Source organism: Tamandua tetradactyla, chromosome 25, assembly GCF_023851605.1.
Source record: "Tamandua tetradactyla isolate mTamTet1 chromosome 25, mTamTet1.pri, whole genome shotgun sequence".
NCBI lineage: Eukaryota > Metazoa > Chordata > Mammalia > Pilosa > Myrmecophagidae > Tamandua > Tamandua tetradactyla.
The window spans coordinates 3,166,813-3,185,796 of record NC_135351.1 but is presented as its reverse complement, the minus strand read 5'-3'; the positions used below and the strand labels follow the sequence as shown (position 1 = coordinate 3,185,796).

Below are 18,984 nucleotides of genomic sequence, written 5' to 3'. Positions count from 1 at the left end.
CGGCAGAGCCTCTGCTGACTGCCGGAGCCCAGAAAGCCCCAGCTAGCTCAGGAGACATCTTTGTCACCGCCCACCCGCCCTGTGCTTTTCCTCTTTCCTCTAACACAAAGGCTTACATTATTGGATATCCCTATGATGAAACAGACACCAGATTAGATAAGGTCAAATTACACTTTTATAAGGTGCCAGTATCGTCTTAGGAGACATCCTACTTTTATTGCGAGAGTGCCGAGTGTGTGCTTACAGCGCTAGTTTGTTTTTATAGTTATCTCTCTCCTAAAACATACATCATCTGTACATACTTCGGCTGACTAGGAAGAGGATCACATACTGCCCAAAGGGGAGAAAATTAGTTTCTTGCCAAGAAAGAGCAAGTTGCTGAAAGCTGCCGACTTCTGGGAACCGGCCCAGTCGGCTACGTCCGACTGTTTTGCTTTTGTGTGTGGCAACTCTGCAAACGCAGCCCGGGTGCCATATTAAGAAAACACCATAATGTTTCCCATTGTTTGCCTTCATGAGTATTTGCTAGCAAGGGTTATTTGTGAGGCGTATTTATTTAAGTAAGGAACACATCCAAGGGCCCGCAGATGCCACCGGGGAATGTTTGGGCACAGTCCGGGCAGGGGCTTTACATAATAGGAAAACAAGAGGGCCCCACCCTCGAACACGAAGGCAAACACACTCCCGTATTTTGTTTAGTGTCACCCACGTTGTCTGCTGTCTCTTGGAAGCATGCTAGTTTTCTAGCAAACATCGCCGTCCTCGATGTCAACTGTTATTTCTGGAATGAGCTCAGTCTTGCTTAGGTCAGTACGGTTGTGTCCATTTTAGCTCATTCGTCTTTGAAAACTCTGAAAGCAAGGCTGACATGAAGCAATCGCGCTTCCGTTGGCTTCTGAATTGAGTTCAAAGGACCTCGTCTCACATTTCTCCTCAGTTGGGCACATTTTGAATTTCCCCTCGATTTTGCATTCAGTGGTGTCAAATAAACGAGATTTTCTTATCCTCTTTTTTCCCTTCTCTGGCTGGTTTGTACATCAGCTTTCCTGATGATATCTATATCGCCATGCTGATTTCAAGGAGATTCAGTTATCAGATGGTGTTGACAAACGGTTGTAAATCTCATGAAAGGAGAGTTGTACTTTATTTTCCTGACCGAGCCAGACATTTTCCAATGAGGTATTTAGAAAATAGAAAGCATCCCCTAACATGTTACAGGAATATTAAATACAGGTCAAGTGCTGGATTCAGAATCCTTGGCAATGGCCCTTTAAAAACAAATTTCTCTGATATGCCTAGATATGCTTTTCCAATATCAAAATAACTTTCAGTTTTGTCCATCAGAGAAACAAATATTGCAAATGTCCACATTTGTGGAAAAAAGAAAATGATGTCTGCATAGCTCGCTCTTTCTCTTAGGAAATTTTATTCAGTTTCGATAGTTCATCCTAATGTATGTCTCAGTGGATTCAATTCACCCTCCCTTCCCCCCTCCAACTGTGCCTCATTTCTGGCCATTTAATCTTATTTAAAAAATCTGAAGTTGGGTGGGCTTCAGGGGGCCTGGAGGGCTGGAGGTGGGGTCAGAAAAGAGCTCAAACCAAGGTCGAAACTTTGGGGGGAAAAAGGCTGGATGGGTCTTTTTTGGATACCCTTTTCTTAGAAAGCGTGACGAATGCAGTTGTTAATTCTCTCATAATCTGAAGGGTTTATTAAAAACCAAAAAGGGTAAAGAGTTTGAAAGGGAGGCCCTAGGGAAGACAGACCCCACCCCCAGCCCATCCTCAGCGTGCCCCTAGCCCGGAGCTCCTTCTGAATTCCCGCTGCTGGGTGAGGGTCACTGAGCTGGCAGAGAACCCCGCCCAGTGCAGCCCCTCTGCAGGTTGGGTGGATGCCTCTGGAGTGGGGGACTGAGGCAGATTAGGGGGATAATGTTTTTGTGCAAGCATGCTTCCCCTCTCTCTCACTCTCTCCCTCTCTTTTTAAGAGACATTAACTCTCCAGCACTTCAGTGTGAATTGTTTTTATCTCACCTGCTTTTCTTCATTAGCACTAAGGTTCCACCAGAGGAGCGGAAAGGAAGGGGGCGGGTAGACAGGCACAGGTGGGAGGTACGTGCCAATGCTGGAGGAAACCTGCCCCCACTTTCGGCCAGAGACCCCTGCAGGGCTGGACGCTGGCACTGGGAGAGCCCGGGATTGCAGTCTCGAGAAGCCAGGCACACTTTCCTTGGGGGGGGGGGGGGGGACGCTTTCATTTCATCAGGAGCCTCTGGCAGGGGCAGAAAGGAGCCAGAGGGAGGGGGCTCGCTTCCCCACCTGGCAAAACGCAGGCACACACGGTCATCAGGCACATCTGTCGGGTGGGCTCCCTCCTGTGGCCACCAAAGGGGGAGAAAGGGATTTCATCGCAGGGGCGGGGGTGGGGGGGCTGGCGTTGGACGGCTGAGCTGGCCGGGTGGGCAGGAAGCAGGGCCCACGACAGAAACTTGGGGGTGGGGGGTGCAGTCAGGTCCAGGCAGGACCAGCAAGAAGTGGAGGCGGGGAGGGGGTGGCACTGCATCTCAGACCCTCTTGCTGGCTGGGACGGGGTGTCAGGATCTTGGCCTGAGCCCCAGAGCCAACTGAGGAGGGGGGGGGGGCGGGGGAGGGGGGTGTTTCCCACGTTTGGTCCCATCTCAGCCCCAAAGCCACATGTCCGCCTGCCTGGTCCCACCACTGCCCGCGATCAGGACACACCACAAAAGGCCTCTTTTCTTTTTTGAAGCTGACCCCAAATAATATTATTTTGAGGGAGTGAAATGGTTGGACCCACCAAAGCAAATGTGACGGAGAAGTGAGACAACCTCTCCTCTGAAGCTGCAGCAGTGTATTTGGGCCACCAACACCCCATAGGACCCCATAGTATTTATGGGTGGATGTGGACAAAAGTGTCCTCTCGTAATTCTGAATAAACTAGAATTCAGACCTCAGGTTTAAACACTGGGGGCAGGACCAGCAGAGTCGCCTGCCTCAGTTTATATAGTTTTCAAAGCAGGTAATAATATCCGTTTTTTACTTAACTTAAAAGTTAAAAGAGGAATTTTTATGAAAAGATTTCTGTGGAGAACCTTAGGAATGCCTTTGAAAAAAGAAACTGTGTAAATACAGGAAATTAAAAAAGATTGATTATACATAGCAAATGAAGGTGTTTACTAGTGCTCTAAAATTCCAGTTAACATTACCAAAGTTTAAAGCTCCAATTCCTCCCCGGCTAGTCAAATCTAACTCTGCTCAGAAAGGGTGCTGCAATGGAAGAGGTTTGCTGAGCGCCTTAGAAAGGAATGGATCACTCACAGACCTGCCTGCACTTTGGCTTTGTACTTTTTAATATATATATATTAAACAATTTAAGCTTTAGAATCAATGTTCAGTGCCAGATAAAGGGAGCTGCACAGTTTGTGTGTGTGTGTGTGTGTGTGTGAATCCTTCAAATATTATAATATATGTTTAAATTTGTAAATATAAATAAATCTCACCGCCTGCTCCAGTGTAAGTTGGGTGATAAATGCAAGTGGAGTTTTTTGATAGGAAAATATTTGGAGCAAACTAGATGTCCAGGAATGAGAACATAAACCTAATGGAATCATTTAAAATAATAAATATGAAGTATGGACCTAGATGGATTCGTTTGGGCAGAGGGTAGGATAAACTGCAAAAATGAAAATCGTTGTTGGGGTAACAGGGTTATAATTTTTTCTTCATGTACACATTTTTTTCTTGTGTAATTAGAGAAATTTTAAAATTATGAAGTGGGAAAGAGGATTTTGGAAAAACCTTGCCATTGGAACTGGAAGCTCTAACGAGAGAAGCTCCATATGCACACGTGCTAATGTGTGTGTTTGGGTAATCATGCGTGTGTGCGTGTGAGCCTCCACTGCAAACGGCTTCAGATTCGGGGTGCTGTCATCACACGAGGGAGAGCCCATGTTCTTACGTCAGGCCGGCCCTCAAACAGAAGAGAGATTCTGAGACCAGGAAAGAGTGAGAAGAATGAAGAAGTCCTGCTGTGTTAAACCACAGCCAGAACATTTCTATCGCTTTGTAGCATTTATGGAAAAGACATTAAAAATCCATAATCAACTTGCCTTAGACATACTTAACGTAATCAGTGGTGTTTGCCCTGGGGTTACAAAATAAAAGTAGATTCCATAGTTTGCACTTATTTATTGCACAATTTAGCTGTGGGTATTTATGGGTGGATGTGGACAAAAGTGTCCTCTCGTAATTCTGAATAAACTAGAATTCAGACCTCAGGTTTAAACACTGGAACCAGTGGTTTCAGTTATTTCTTGACTCCCTCTCTGCCCTTTTATTTTTCCTTTCTTCCCCCTCCCCCTCCCCACTGGAATTTAGGATGTGGGTCCTTTATTGGCCAGTCTGAGGGCCTGGGGTGGAGCTGTGTCTCCATCTAGTGGGAGAAATGAGAAGTGCATGTTCAAGCCTCTGAAAAGTGAAGGTGGCTTGGCCCAACCATGTGAGGAGGGGCTTACCAGCTAAAGCTCTGAGTGAAATTTGCAAGCCAACAACCTTCACATTGGGTTTGCAATGGCGACAGACCACATGGGATTCCCTGCTGGGTTCTTAGAATGACTCCAGCTCAGAAGGGAAGAACGAGCAGCTGAACTCCTGGTGTCAAACTCGAGTCTGTTTTGGCGGGTCTGTTTCCCTATGGTAGACGGAAACATCCTGAATGAAGCTGGCTTCCCTTGCTTTGGTCCGCTGTATCTCCAAGTCCAAATGCACCCAGGAGAGGCTTGCTCGGGGCCACACTGAGCCCCAGCAGCTCCCAGGGGAGGCACAGGAAGAGGAGGGTTTTTGAAAATTCCCAATCATGGATTTCCTCAACTGGTTCAGACAACTTTGCAACCCCTCCTTAAAGAAGGTCGCTGAGCCATCTTGTCCCTTTGGTGCATTATGGTAAGCATCATTACGGGGGTGGGGGGTGAGTCCTCTTTCCGCGGAGTAGCCCTGCACGGACACCTGGTTCACTTTGGAGACGATAGCTATGGAATGTTTTGAAAGAGCTTCAAGATGCATTTCTGAAAACTTATGCCTTCATCTGGTGAGATGTCTTCATTAGTGTATGAGGACCCCAGAGTAGAATCTCTGCATCACCCCGTCTGTCCCTAGAGAAAATCTGAAGAAAGAAGTGGATGTCATCGTATCACCAAAGGTGGGGCTGCGGTTTTGAATTCCAAAGTCCACCTGCGGGTGGGGAAGCTCAGTGGAGAGGATGGGCAACCACCAAGATCCCTTTGGAGCTTTTCAAGAGGGTGGGCCAGAACCCCACCACAAGGGCTGTCCCAAAGGCCATCCCTGAGAATGAAACTTTTGTGGCAAAAGCAGCCCACAGGTTGGTGGGTGTTCCTTGGGCATCCCCCAAATCTAACTGGATGACACTTTCAGACCATTCTGCTAACTAGGGATGCAGATGTGCCACCTAAAAGTCCACCCTTGGAGAAGCCTCGAAACCAAACATTCCTTTCTGTCTGAAATGATCCCCTGGAATTGGGTAAAGCTCACCCGCACTTTAAGTCAGCTTTGCATGATTTCATTCAGCCTTTCTCAGCTCTTGGTTTGCTCAGCTCATGTCCTCAACTACACTTCTTGAGCTTCAGCAGGATGGCGAATTGCTTTGGCCTGGTCAGTTACCGCTGAAACCAGCACGAATCCTTCCCTTTTTTCTGCTCTGCATTGCTCAAATGCAGAAAGACTTAGCAGGAGGGGGACTTTTGGAAATCAGCTGGGGATGGCCAGCAAGCAGGAAGAGCTTGCTCATGGAGAAAAATCTCTGCACCAGCCAAAGGCAGGATGGCTGGAGTGTGCTTCATTTTCTCTGAGAAGATTGCACTCCTTATGCAAGGTTTTCAGAGTACACATTTTGAATTTTAACGCCTCTGTCCCAAAGTGTGCTGCTGTATTGATAGGTGTGTTAGCCCTGTGGCCTGGGTGACCCATTGGACATACATAAAAGCTGTGACACGTTCCCTGCCTTATTCATAATCAGTAACACGTTGAATGTGACACTATGCTGTCTCTTGATGGGTGGCCCATGGAGAAGCTGACTCCCTTTGGCCATGGCCCTGTTTGACCGAGGTCACCCTGAAAAGCCTGAATCCCTGTTGAGGAAAAGAGCGACTGAGATGAAGGGGCTGGAAGAAGACTTTCTGAACAGCAGGGCCAGCTTGGTGGGCCTGGGGGAAGGTGTGACCTACTGATCTTGAGAAACTCGGGGACTGTGAGCTCCTGAGAACCTGCATGAAGTGGGTCTGGGGCCTCTGCGATGTAGGAATCTCACCTTAGACTCTCCCGTGGAGGTAGGGGCCTCGGGCGAAGTTATGTAAGAAGTCTTTATGAGCTGGGGAGAGTGTGTAATTTGTTCTGGAGGAACATAAAGCTCATTGTTTCCCTTTGGCTGTAGGTTGCTCTCAGCCCAACTTGTGTATCGAGAACGCTCTCTACCTTGTTGAATTTCCACAGGCAGATTTTCCGTGGGCTTCAGTAGAGGCAGTTTTTAGACAACAGAATACTATGCCTTTAGTAATGAGAAAGTGGGGGCTTCTCTCCTTCCCAAGATCTTTAAAAAGGGATTTCATTGGAGATTAATAACTCGATAAGCTTCCTTGTTTTATTAGCATTTTTGAATCACGTACAATTCGTAAAGTGACGTGCACATTTATTTTAATCAGAAGTTTCAGTCACTCTCAAATGGCAACTTTACACGCAGGCACTCTCTCAATTTGTCCTTTTGGTTTTCACACTGATAGACTCATGATTTGCAGGGGAAGGTCCAGGCTCACTCGGCCAATAGCTTAATAATCTCAGCAAAAGAGCAAATTTATTTTGAGGGCTATCTAAGTGTTCTGGAGGTACGTTAAGCAACTGCAAGGAAGCTAATAGCTGGATTACTCTAAACCTGCCAGCAATTTCTTTCTTGGCCAGACAGTAATTTTTTTTTGCCTTTGTCTGGATTTTTTTGAGGACAGCAAAGCGAAAACAGTTTTTTTTTTTGCCCCCCCCCCCTTCTCTCTCTCTCTCTCTCTCTCTCACACACACACACACACACATAATCTGGGTTCATCTGTGGAAGCTACACAGACCTGTGTCCCTCAGCTGCCCACAGGTTCAAATGACAAGTGACTATGCAATAAAGATCAATCACTGAGTCAGGGACACTTCCTTTTCTTTCAGCCTGATCCCAGGGACCTGCTTTTTTTAAAACTCCAAACCAAGAAAGAAAGTGTTGATGTTTCCCTCCTTTTTTTCTTCCCCAAAGGCAAGCGTTTGGGTTTGCTTTGTTGCTTTCTCACTTTGCCCTCTTGAGAAACACTCTGAACCCTATCTCCCCGCCAGCTGGTGCGGGCAGGCACTGAGTGTTCAAAAAGGCACCTACCTTTCAGTAATTCCCGTGGAGTGGGGTCTTCCTTTCCGCAGATGCCAGCAACCTGTGACAAAGGTAACAGGGCCTGGGGTCCCTTTGGTTTGGCAGAGATTTCTACGAACACCGCATGTTCTGACAATGTTCGCTGCTACAGAAACCCAGTTCATCGAATAGCTTTTCCGGGCAGGAGTCGCCGCAGCAGGGCTTCCAGAAATGTCTCCAGAGGTGAAACAGCTCCTTCTCTGTCGGACGAAGCCAAAGAGATGGATTTCGTGCCTGTTTTGCTCGCACCCTTTGTGTGTTTGTACAAGCCAAGTGAAACCCCTGGTGAATCATTTCACTCCTAGCAAACACCGTACGGCTTTCAAAATTGCCCAAGGATCTTTTTGGCAGTTCAAAGGAAAAATGTGCTATTTCAGTCTATGAACGCATCTCTTTATGGCTGTAGAATTATCACATCATGTAATATGCATGCTGCACCTGGTGGGTGGGGGTGGATGGCTTTAAAGTGTTCTCTGGGGTAAATGCTTTCAGGTTGTGTATTTTTCACTCTGTATACTTTATAATCAGACTTCTTTGGCTGTAACTTTTTAATTTGTGGACTGGGTCTAGAAGCATTTCTTTTTTTTTCAAAGACTGCACAAAATCAGTCTCATTTGGTGGTGGTGGGGTGCAGGGAGAGGGTGATGGAGAAGGTAAGAATATAGATCTTTAACTTTGCAACCTTTGGAACCAAGCTGGCACTTGGGCTGAGGTGGGACCCCAGGATGGCCAGTCTGGCACAACTGATACTTTCCAGGCATTTTGTTCTTTTGGACCCGGTCAGAGGATCCCTTCAAAGCCAATGGAAGCTTTGCGCCAGAGCAGGCGTCTTGGGTCATGAGCCTAGCAGGCTGGAGAACAAGAGCCGATGTTACATGGACTTGGGCCTCGTTGAGGAATGAACTCCTGAATTATTTAGAGAAAAGCAGTGATGCTGCAAGTATCTGAAACAATCTTTTGGGGCCGGCAGGCCATAAAGGTTTTCCATGATGTTTTAAACGCGGTAGAACTCAACTGTAAGAACAATATTTTGGAGTGTCAGGCTCGCAGGTGTAAACTGAGGCTTGTATCATTTGGTTGGTTCAACCAGGAATTAAACGAGACTTTGCTGAAGTTAGGAGTCAAAGGCAGATTCAAATGTAGGGGGGCAATCCAGTTCCAGCAGCACATTTTACCTGTGTGCTTGGCTCAGAAGGTACCAAGGAGAGAGAGCTGGGGCTGATGAGTGGCTCTGTTTTCACAGGGTTTCACAGGGTTTCTCTTGCAGTACTTAAGGCTCCTTTGTAGCTGCTGACCTTGAACTACTAACTCTGCTTAACTTCCATGAGACTTTTTCTTGAGGGAGCTTTTGCTCGTTGCTACCCATAAATGATAATTTGGTAAGGACAGTGTGCATTTTAAAGATCTATTGATTCTGGGTAATTGTTAACTCCTAACAATTTTTTAAATGTTTTTTTTTAATTGTGAAAAATACTATATATGCAAGAAAGCGATAAATTTCCAAACACATTTTAACGAATAGTTGTACAACAGGTTTTAAAGTTTGGTATGGGTTACGATGACTCCCAACAATGTAACTTTTGGTTTTATCTTAAGTCAAAGTAAAGATAATTAATATATTGAAAATTAACTGCACTCATACAGTGTTTGATAAATAAAGACACATGATTTTGAAAATAGCTCATTACATTTCTGTTCTGGAAGGAAATGATGCTTTCTCTATCTTGTCTTTCCATGCACACCAGAAAAGTCACTCATAAAATACCCTCTGCATTTCTGGATGTGGCTCACTCTGGCGCTAAACTTTCTTTACTAGTCAACACTGATAGAGTTTGGGAATGTACTACAGATGACAGCTTCATCATTGCTGAACTGCTGAATATGTATTCACTGTATTAGGAGAAAATCATTTCACTTAGGGATGGAGCTTTAGTTCATTTGGGCCATACTGGGAAATATATTTCGAATAAAGGAGTGCTCTCAGGTGTCCATTTTTATTATATAGATATTTTAATTTATTGTACACATGTTAGGTACACAGTTAAAAAGAATAAAAGGCTTACTCTCCAGGACATAAAATAATAGACAGAGCAAAATGAGCTGCTATTACACAAATGAAATGAATGAACATAAGATGAAACGTATTGCCTCTAATCATGCATATTACATAATAGTTTTAAACTAATCTTTTATAATGAAAAATTACTTATTTGAAGCTGTGTGGAGTTGGTAGATTATACATGCCATTTAAATATTACTTCTGGGCTTCGCAAAGCAACTTTATTGGTGGCAATTATGTGTGAGGAGAAGAGAAATGTTCACTATATGTCATAGCCATGTTTCAAGGTACACGATTTAGCAGTAGAGTTTTTATATCACTTAGAAGAAAATAAATTTCACTATTAGCTCTTTTAAAAATGCAACCTAAACTAGATGACATTTATTAAATATTAACCATTCCATCCATAACGCTATTCTAATAATCTATAAACTACATCCAATGAAGCTATGGAAGTTATAATCTTAACTAAGAAAGCAACTCGGGCTAGCTTTAAGATTTTTAATATCCACTAAATGTGGCACCGTTTCCTTCTTACCATAAAGTACCTTCTTTCATATAAATATTAATTATACCTAGAACATCTCATTTTCTGGCAATGCCGTATTGCTGTATTTGTATTAGAGAATTATTATCTCTCTATAATTTAGAGCTCCCTAAAAAACAACGCGAAAAAGCTAACGTTAAGAGAAACCTGTTTATATTCATAGGACGTAGTAAACTAGCTGACAAAAATTTACCTGTCTTAAGGAGAAACCTGCTGTGTTGAGATTGACTGGGTGAGGCTGGCTTTCTCACATACTGCTGCTACATTGTGAAAGTTAGTAAAGGAACTCACTGCCATTAATACTCGGCCAACGCTGGTCCTAAAAGAAGTGCACAGCCACAGAAAACAAACCCAAAATCCAGGCATTAAAAAAAAAAACAAACCATTCCTTATCAGAGCTTATTTCTCTTCTGCGGTCTCATCCAGCAGATCCCAAAGCATCTGTTTCACATCCCAACTCTGTTAACTGTTCCGATCAAGACACACAAGGATAATGGTCATTTAACATATCTGGTAATTTGGAATTGTTCTCTTGAAAACCTTGAGAACGTCTCACTGGTGCTAGAAACTTCAACTCTTTAAATGTAGAATTTGTTTCATCAAACTGCAGCTTCTTTTTTATACCTTTGAAGTCCGGCATGGTAGAAACATTATATCTAATGAAGCAATTTGCTCTCCCTTCTTTGTTGGGAGTTTTAACATCAAGGATGACTGATGGGCTCTTTTGCTTTGTCCTCTTGTTCTTTTCCACTATCTTGAAATATCACATTTCTATGTTATTCATTTTCCATTTCTAGATTTCCTGGCTCTAGGTTAACATCTGTATTTTCAATGTTGACTTCTTGGATTTGCTCCATGGCTGCACAAGCCTCAGTATTTTCTCCAAAATTAACTTTTTCTTGACTCTTTAGTGTTAGAATATCTACAGTTGCATGTCACATCTCTTCCATTGGCTGAATCCCTGACAATGTCTTTCTTAAGATTGTGATAATATTTTCAATAGAACTTGTGTTTGGTTCAAGACATGCAAGTCATGTCCAATATTTAAAAACATTTTCTGGCGTCTGGAATGTTTTCAATCAGGTCATTCAGTGTGGCCAATATTTCTTCTTTTAGACGTCCCTCATTAATCAGGTTTAAGCATTCAGAAAATGTCCTGTTTACTTTTTCAGTAAATCGTCTTTGTTCACCATCTTCTCCCGTGGTAGACCAGAAAACCCAACTGCTTTTTAATTTTGCCCTTCAGGCTCAAACCAGGTAAGTACAGAGCTAGGAGCCTTTGCCAGCTTTCCACTCAGAGAGATTTTTCTCTCTTCTGGAGTTTCTTTGGGCTGAGCCCATTTGTCAACAAGGGCTTTGACTATAGTATGTCTTCACTGATCAGTGGTTTTTGACTTTTCTATCTGTTTGGCATTAGATGATGAAGCAGGCCTGGTTATGATTCCAGAAGCAATGCTTCTTGATAATGTTCCTTTTTTGTGTGTGTTCTGATTTTGACCCTAGATAAACCTGTTTTTGACCCTAGATAAACCTGTTTTTACTTTTGATGATCCGTTTCCAGTCTGCTCTTTCTGGATTGTAACACTGGCAGCAGTTCTGTTGAAGCCCTGTTTCACCTTATCCTGGATATTCTCGTGGTGACTTCTAATAGGAGTTCACACAAGTTGTCCAGAGATGTAGAACTCACAAACTTAGTAGTTCTCTTTGAGGATCTATCACTATTTGCTATTATACTGCTGATGTTTGTAGCTGAGGCTTTGTAGCTTTTGAGAAAGTAATCAAAAGTTTCTTGGTTGTTGCAGAACTCACATTTTAGACTTGTAGAGTTTTCTAAATAAATTAACTTTAGACGGAACAGTGTGGCCATGATACGCTAAGCCTCTTGCTTTGGTTTTTCTGTAGTCTTTTTTTTTTTGTTTAAACTATTTTATTTTTAAAGTGAAATGCCTGAATAAGTCTCTTACTTTGATTTTGGGGATCACCTTTAATTGGTAACAATGGAAGAGTCTAATTATGTGTATCACAATTATGTGTATCAATTGCTAATGTCAAATTGGTTAATTCATTAGGTTGTAAAGGAATAAAATTTTTTTCCATCCTTACATTATTTTTGCTCTCTGTAGGTCTTTTGGCATTTTCTTCATCAGCCTTTTAAAAATATTTTTATTAATAAAACAATGTGCAAACACACAAACATTTTTAACGTACAAACATTCCATATGTGGGATACAATCTGTGGCTTACAATATCAGCACAAAGTTGTGTATTCATCACCATGATCATTTTTTTTTTAACATTTGCATCACTCCAGAAAAAGAAGTAAAAAAGAAAAAACTCATACATACCATACCCCTCACCCCTCCCTCTTATTGACCATCAGTATTTCCATCTACCCAATTTATTTTAACCTTTTTTCCCATTATTTGTTTATTTTTTATCCATATTTTTTACTCATATGTCCATACCTTAGTTAAAAGGAGCATCAGACACAAGGTTTTCACAGTCACACAGTCACATTTGCAAAAGCTATATCATTGTACAATCACCTTCAAGAAACAAAGCTATTGGAACACAGCTCTATAGTTTAGGTACTTCCTTCCAGCCACTCTAATACACTATAAACTAAAAAGGGGATATCTATGTAATGCATGAGAATAACCTCCAGGATCACCTCTCAGCTCTATTTGAAATCTCTCAGCCAGTAACACTTTATTTTTTCTCATTTCTCTCTTTCCCCTTTTGATCAAGAAGATTTTCCTCAATCCTTTGATGCTGGCTCATCCTGGGATTTCTGTCTCACGTTGCCAGGGAGTTTTATACCCATGGGAGTCATGTCCATGTAGAGGGGGAGGCAGTGAGTTCACTTTCCAGCTTAGAGAGAGAGAGAGAGAGAGAGAGAGAGAGAGAGAGAGGCTACATCTGAGCAACAAAAGAGGTTTTTCTGGGGGTGACTCTTAGGCATAATTCTAAGTAGGCTTAATTTATGCTTTGCAGGAATAAGTTTCATAAGGGCGAACCCCAAGACTTGGCCTATTGATTCGGTTGTTCCTACTGTTTGCGAGAATATCAGAAATTCTCCAAATGGGGAAGTTGTATTTTCCCCCCTTCTCCCCATTCTCCCAAGGGGACCCTGCAAATACCTCTTTATTCACTGTTCAAATCACTCTGGGATTTATCAGAGTATCAGCCATTTTTGTTTTATGTTTCAAAACTTTTGTCCCTTTTTGGATCTGGTGTTCAGATGTCATTACTTTCTGGTCACTAACTGGATAATATCTGATCTTCCTGTTTGCATACAAAAAGTACTTTTCTTTCTGATAGATATTCCTTGAATTTTCTCTTCTTTGCTCAAAATCAGGTTGGATGAGACACTTCAATTTCTTCTGTTTTCCCATGTGTTGAACAAAGAAGTATCAATATGAAATCTGAGGACACTTCTAACCCTATGTTTCCATAAAGTCTCAGAACACAGGCCAGGGCTCTGACTTGGGGGCAGCTGCAGGGACACCTGAGGTCATGGGGCATGGCTGGGAAGCTTATAGCAGCCCAGGAGTCCAGCTCGGCCGCCTCGGGCTCCCGTCTGCCCTGCCTGCCAGACCTCAGGTGTCCTTCCCACATTTTCATAGCAAGGAAAGATGATCAACCTCCGCCAAAGGAAGATTATGAAACTGTCCCTAAGGGGCATCATTTCCTAAAATAGCTTCAGTAGAACACCAGTCATAGATCTTACACAAATGGGCGAATTGGAAAATTCTGACCAAAGTCAAACTTGTTTCTCTACTGCAGGTCTTCTCAGAACTTTTACTAGACCAACATTCTCTGGGTTCCCTTTTTGGAAAATACCACAATAGAGATGGGGAGTTACACAGAATTCAGGAGGAATTCCTCAAGTTGAGGTCTTGCCTCTGTTGCTTGGGCTCAAAGGTACTGTTTCTACAGTGGACAGGTGGCAGGAGCTGGGAGACAGACCACAATGGAATCTTAGAAAATTTCCTCCATTGTTTTGGGTAGGCAAAGTCATACCCTTCTCCTTTCTCTTTCAGTTCACATCAGAGGGGATCATTTCCTAGGTTTTGGAACTGAAATGAAAATGCCACCTTCTCATCTGTGATTTTGCAAGAAACACTTATTAGTCAGTATGTACAGACTCTGTGCTAAGTGTGGGTCATGAAAGGATGAAGAAGACTTTGAGTTGCCAGAAGAAGAAAGAATCTCACAGTGACTTCCCTTTGATCTTGTGTTTCATGACACTTTGATAGTCATCTCAACCTCAGTTACCAAATTCACATATTTCAAGAGGCGCCTTGCCAGGTGTTCCCCGCTCTTTGAAACCTGTAGACACAAATGGAACCGATACCTGTAATTGCTATTGTTGGAAGAGTGTGGCTTTTCTTTCCCCTCCCACATTCCTTGTGTAGGCAACATCTACACGTTCAACACAGCAACTGCGTAAAGACGATAACTTTTGAAGAGCTATTTTGGGGGGGACGATCAATCAGTTACTCGCATGGGGTTTCCACGTTCCTCTTTACTTTCGGCAATTTGAGGTGTGCTATCAGTCATCTCTACATGTAAGAAGAGCATGCTAGTATTATCATCAAGTGTCACTACAAGCCAGGCACTGTGGTCTGTTCTAGGAGACAGGGTAAATGAAATCTCCTTCCTGTCCTCACTGCAACAAGGTCTTGTGCATTTATGACTAAATAGTCACAGTTAGAGCTGCCGTTTTGTCAAACGCCCACTTTGTGCTTCAGCTTCCGAGGCTTGCTCAAACAGTATCTCCCATCTCGCTGGCTGTCTTTGGAAAAGAGGGTTTTGTTTTGACTGGAGTTGACTGCATTTGCTGAGGATTGAATGTTTGAAAGCACAGGAAAACGGGGTATGTTGCTCATTGTAATTCTAACACTTGGGCCACCTGGTTTCTTGCTCATTCTTGTCTTGTATGCAGAATGGGGGGGGACACTCCAAAAATGTTTATTGTACAAATAATAATGACTGAAAGATGAAATTACAATTCACTACTCAATTAAACAAAAGGAGACATGAGATCACTTTTGCAGTATTAGTTTATAGAAAAATATTCCTTTTTGATCATTTGGGAAACCAAGGAAAATTGAAATGGATAGTTGAGTGAATTCATCGGATGTCATGCCAGTAGCATATATCTTCTTGCTTTAATTGGATAATTCAGGCAAAATTTTGGGGGTCACCTATTATCTTGAACATGCCCTCCTGTATCCATTTCACTTTATGTATTAGCAGATGTTTTAGAATGGTCCAAACTCTTACCGTGAATTTAATGACAAAAATGACTTTATGTGCATGCCCTGTATTTTATAGGAGAGCTTATCAGTATTCTGGGCAGTTAGGGGTCTAAATAAAGGAGATAGCTTTAGGATATGTATATATACTTCTCTGTGAAACCTGTAGTATTTGATATTTCCAGATAGGTCACCTAACGTAAACTCATAGATACTTTTCTGGGACCTAATTCTGTAGCCGTCAAACCTGGTGAGCTAACTGCTGCTGCCTGGGAAACTGGCCTGAATAAAGACTGTAGAACCAGCTCTACCCAGTGTTAACAGGAGCAAACAGGCAAGTTACAGCGATCGGTGGAGTCTCACTCCGAAGCTCCTTTATTCACTTGCTCATAACTTTCTGCCAAATTCTTTGGGGCTGAAGCCTTTTTTGTCAGGTGCCAAGCCATGTCTGCCCAAAGGTACGTTTTTCTGGAGAGTTTCTGCCGGAGTTATTAACCTTTTCTTGAGTCAATGAAAAAAGGAATTCTTCATTTGAATTGGTTGGCTTTAGTTCTCCAGTAATTCAACATTTCACCTAATCACACAAGAGGCTCTTTCTTTCCTTCTCTCCCTTCCTTTCCTGCCCTCCCTCTCTCTCTCTCTCTTCTATGTCTCTCTCTCTCTCCCATCTGTCTCTCTCCCTCCCTCCCACTATCTCTCCACTCCCTTTCTTCCCCTCCCCCTCTCCCCCTACGCTCCCACACCTCCACCCCTCACCCCAACTTGCATTCCCTGGTGAACAAATGAGAACCTTGAACCCAGGGCTAGTTTTTCCCTCAGGGGAAGCACCCCTCCCCCACCCCACTGCATGGTTACCTTTAACAGGAAAGGAAGGGAAGCTGGATTAGCTGCAACTCCTCAGACCATGGTGATTTTTAAGCATGAACAAATGTACTCATCAGCCTGTTACTTCAAAATCAGGAAGGTGAAATAGGAATCAGAAAGAGGATTTTAAAGGTATGGCTAACCCAACAGCAGGAGTGGAGGATAACTTCAGTCATGCATATTCATCTTTTTCATTTTAATCAGGGGAGAAGGCCACACCCCTTGGCCCACGGGGTCTCTGCCTTTCCAGCTAGGTCATTCCCCTGTTCCAGAGAATGTCTCAGAGAATTGTCCACTGCTAGAAAGTAACTCCGCTGGAAACGAAGGGGGAGCAGAGATTTGTGGATGGAGCAAAAAATTCGCCAAAGTCAGCAGCCAGCTGCCTTCTCTGTGGCCCCAGTTCCTCCCATCCTCGATGTCCAGGTGATTTGGCGAACAATAGTACCCCCTGATGCTTTGAGTCCATGGCTACCATTCAATAGCCATGGTCATCATCAATTTTCATGGGGAAAACATCCCCACTGTCCTTGACGAAGTGAAATCCATTGAGTCACCGTCTGGTTTGCCTTCAGTCCCTTTTCACAACCTGAAGTTCTCTTCCAAAAGGCTCTGAATAAGTCGACTGTAACATTTCCTGATTTGGGAAAATGTGCTTGCTCCATATTTGTCTTGTAAGAGGAAAACAGAAAAAAGGCTGAAGGTATGGAAGAAGGAAGGCCACAGAATTTAGGAAGAGAAACTGAAGAAGATAAGCTTTCGAGGTTGGTTTGCTCCAGGGGGCAGCTGGCCACCCAACCGTGTGGTCCCCAGGAGCTGGGACTGCAGCCCTGACCCTCGGAAGGGACAACAGCCCATCTGTCCCCTGGGAGGAAAGTGAGCCTGTGGGGTTTGGCTCAGGCTTTGACTCCGGGCTGGCCTGAGGAATGGCGAGAGGGGGAGATGGCCAGAGCTGCGTGCTTTGAGGAGTGACCTAGGTCTCCTGCCAGGTGGCAGCGGTTCTGAAAGTCTGGACGCCTGCCCTCCTAGGACCGTCCACCTGCCCACTGCTCACCGAGGAGAGGACAGGCACCTCCTTTCCCACAGACACGTCATTTCATGTGCCTTTCCAGTGGATATTTTCTCCTCTTCCAAGCTGTTTCTTGAACCTGGTCTCACCTCCACGAACGCATAAACCAGGATGTCAGGATTTGGGCAGTCGGGGATGATACTCATTGGGTGAACCCCAGCCTCTTGCTCCCAAGACAGCACCTCCCACAAAGGCCCAGGAACCAGAAACGTCATCTCAATAGGCAAAATGTTCTGTTTCCTTGCCAAGAAATTAGCTCCTGGGAGTTTTGTATGGACCTTAGATATTAGATATAATGCAGACATTATCGGCCTTGAAAACACTTTGGAGACTGAACCAGGCTAAGTCTCTCCTACGTATGGAAATAGGATTGAAGGAGTCAGTACGTGTGGCCTTCAGGCATCTGGGTGGCTTAGGAGGGTGTGGATGTGTTTTGCATTGGGTTTTTGGATGAGACCCAGGTGGAGCAATACTTATCACCACCCTTCTTGAACAACAACCAACACTCTTGGATTGTTTTTCTTCCTCACCTTCGTAATTGTTTATGAGTTATCTGGAAAGGTAATTGGATGAGCTTAGCAAGTCAGATAGTACCCAGAGGCATCTGAGAGAAACGAGGGTTGTGTCTACACAGGCAAAATCATGTGGGGAGCTAATTGGATAATTTAGATCAAATCCTTGTTTTCTAGCTATTGAAAAGATTTTCGTTGTTGTTGTTCTGAAATGTTGAGATTAGTTCTGCGTGTGAACCAAGTTCAGTGGGCAGGTGATTGGCTTAAATTATGCTGTGCAATGAAAAGAGATGACCAAGTTTGCATAGAATGTTGGAAATCAAGTTTTTGATGGACAACCAGTAGAACAGTCTTCAAGATAAGTATCCTCCCCATCTAAAAAGTATTTAAAAATCAGCTGACGCTCTTGAGGCTTGTCTTTTCTTTTTCTTTCTTTTTTTAAATTAAATGCTATTGTTTGAATAAGCTATATGTGAGCATGGTTTAAGTAGAAAAAAAGATAAATAAAGGGAATTATTGAGACGTGTCACTCTCATGGAGGTCTCTCCTCTTGTTCCAACCCCCACCAACAAATGTAGACTTTTGTTAGTTGTGTGTTACTTTCCGGTGTTTCCTTATGGAAATATAAATAAATAAAAAGGTATATTCTTATTTTATTCCTTTTGTAACCAAAACACCTTGCTTTTTTTCACTGAATGTTTGTTTTATCCTGATGACCTCTTTCTAGGACATAGAGGGCTTCCTTTTTCTCTTCTACAGCTGCGAGACCGTCTAGGGTTATGAGCATGCCAGTTATTTTAACCAATCCCTATAGATGAGTACTTGTGTTGTTTCTAGTCTTTTGCGCCAACAAACAATGACTTACATAAACTTATACATATGTCTATATATATGCTCTGGAAATTGAACCTGGGTCTCCGGCATGCCACGTGAGAATTCTGCCACTGAGCCACCGTTGCACCACCCCTCAGTGTAGTTTTTATTTTTTATTTATAGAAGTTGTAGGTTTACAGAAAAATCATGCATAAATTACAAAGTTCCAATACTCCCCCGTTATTAACATTTTGCAATAATGTGGTCACTTTGTTATGATTGATGAAATAATATTATTATAATTTCACTATTTACTATAGTCCATTATTTACAACTATAGTGTTGTATAGGCTTATGGGTTTTAAAAAATGTTTATTCTAGTAACATATACGACTTAA

General features: G+C 43.1%; 1 pseudogene; it reads right to left on the bottom strand.

Moving 5' to 3' along the window:
• Positions 1 to 10,488: 10,488 nt before the first annotated feature.
• On the bottom strand, positions 10,489 to 17,476 carry LOC143668751 (cytoskeleton-associated protein 2-like; annotated as a pseudogene).
• Positions 17,477 to 18,984: the final 1,508 nt, after the last annotated feature.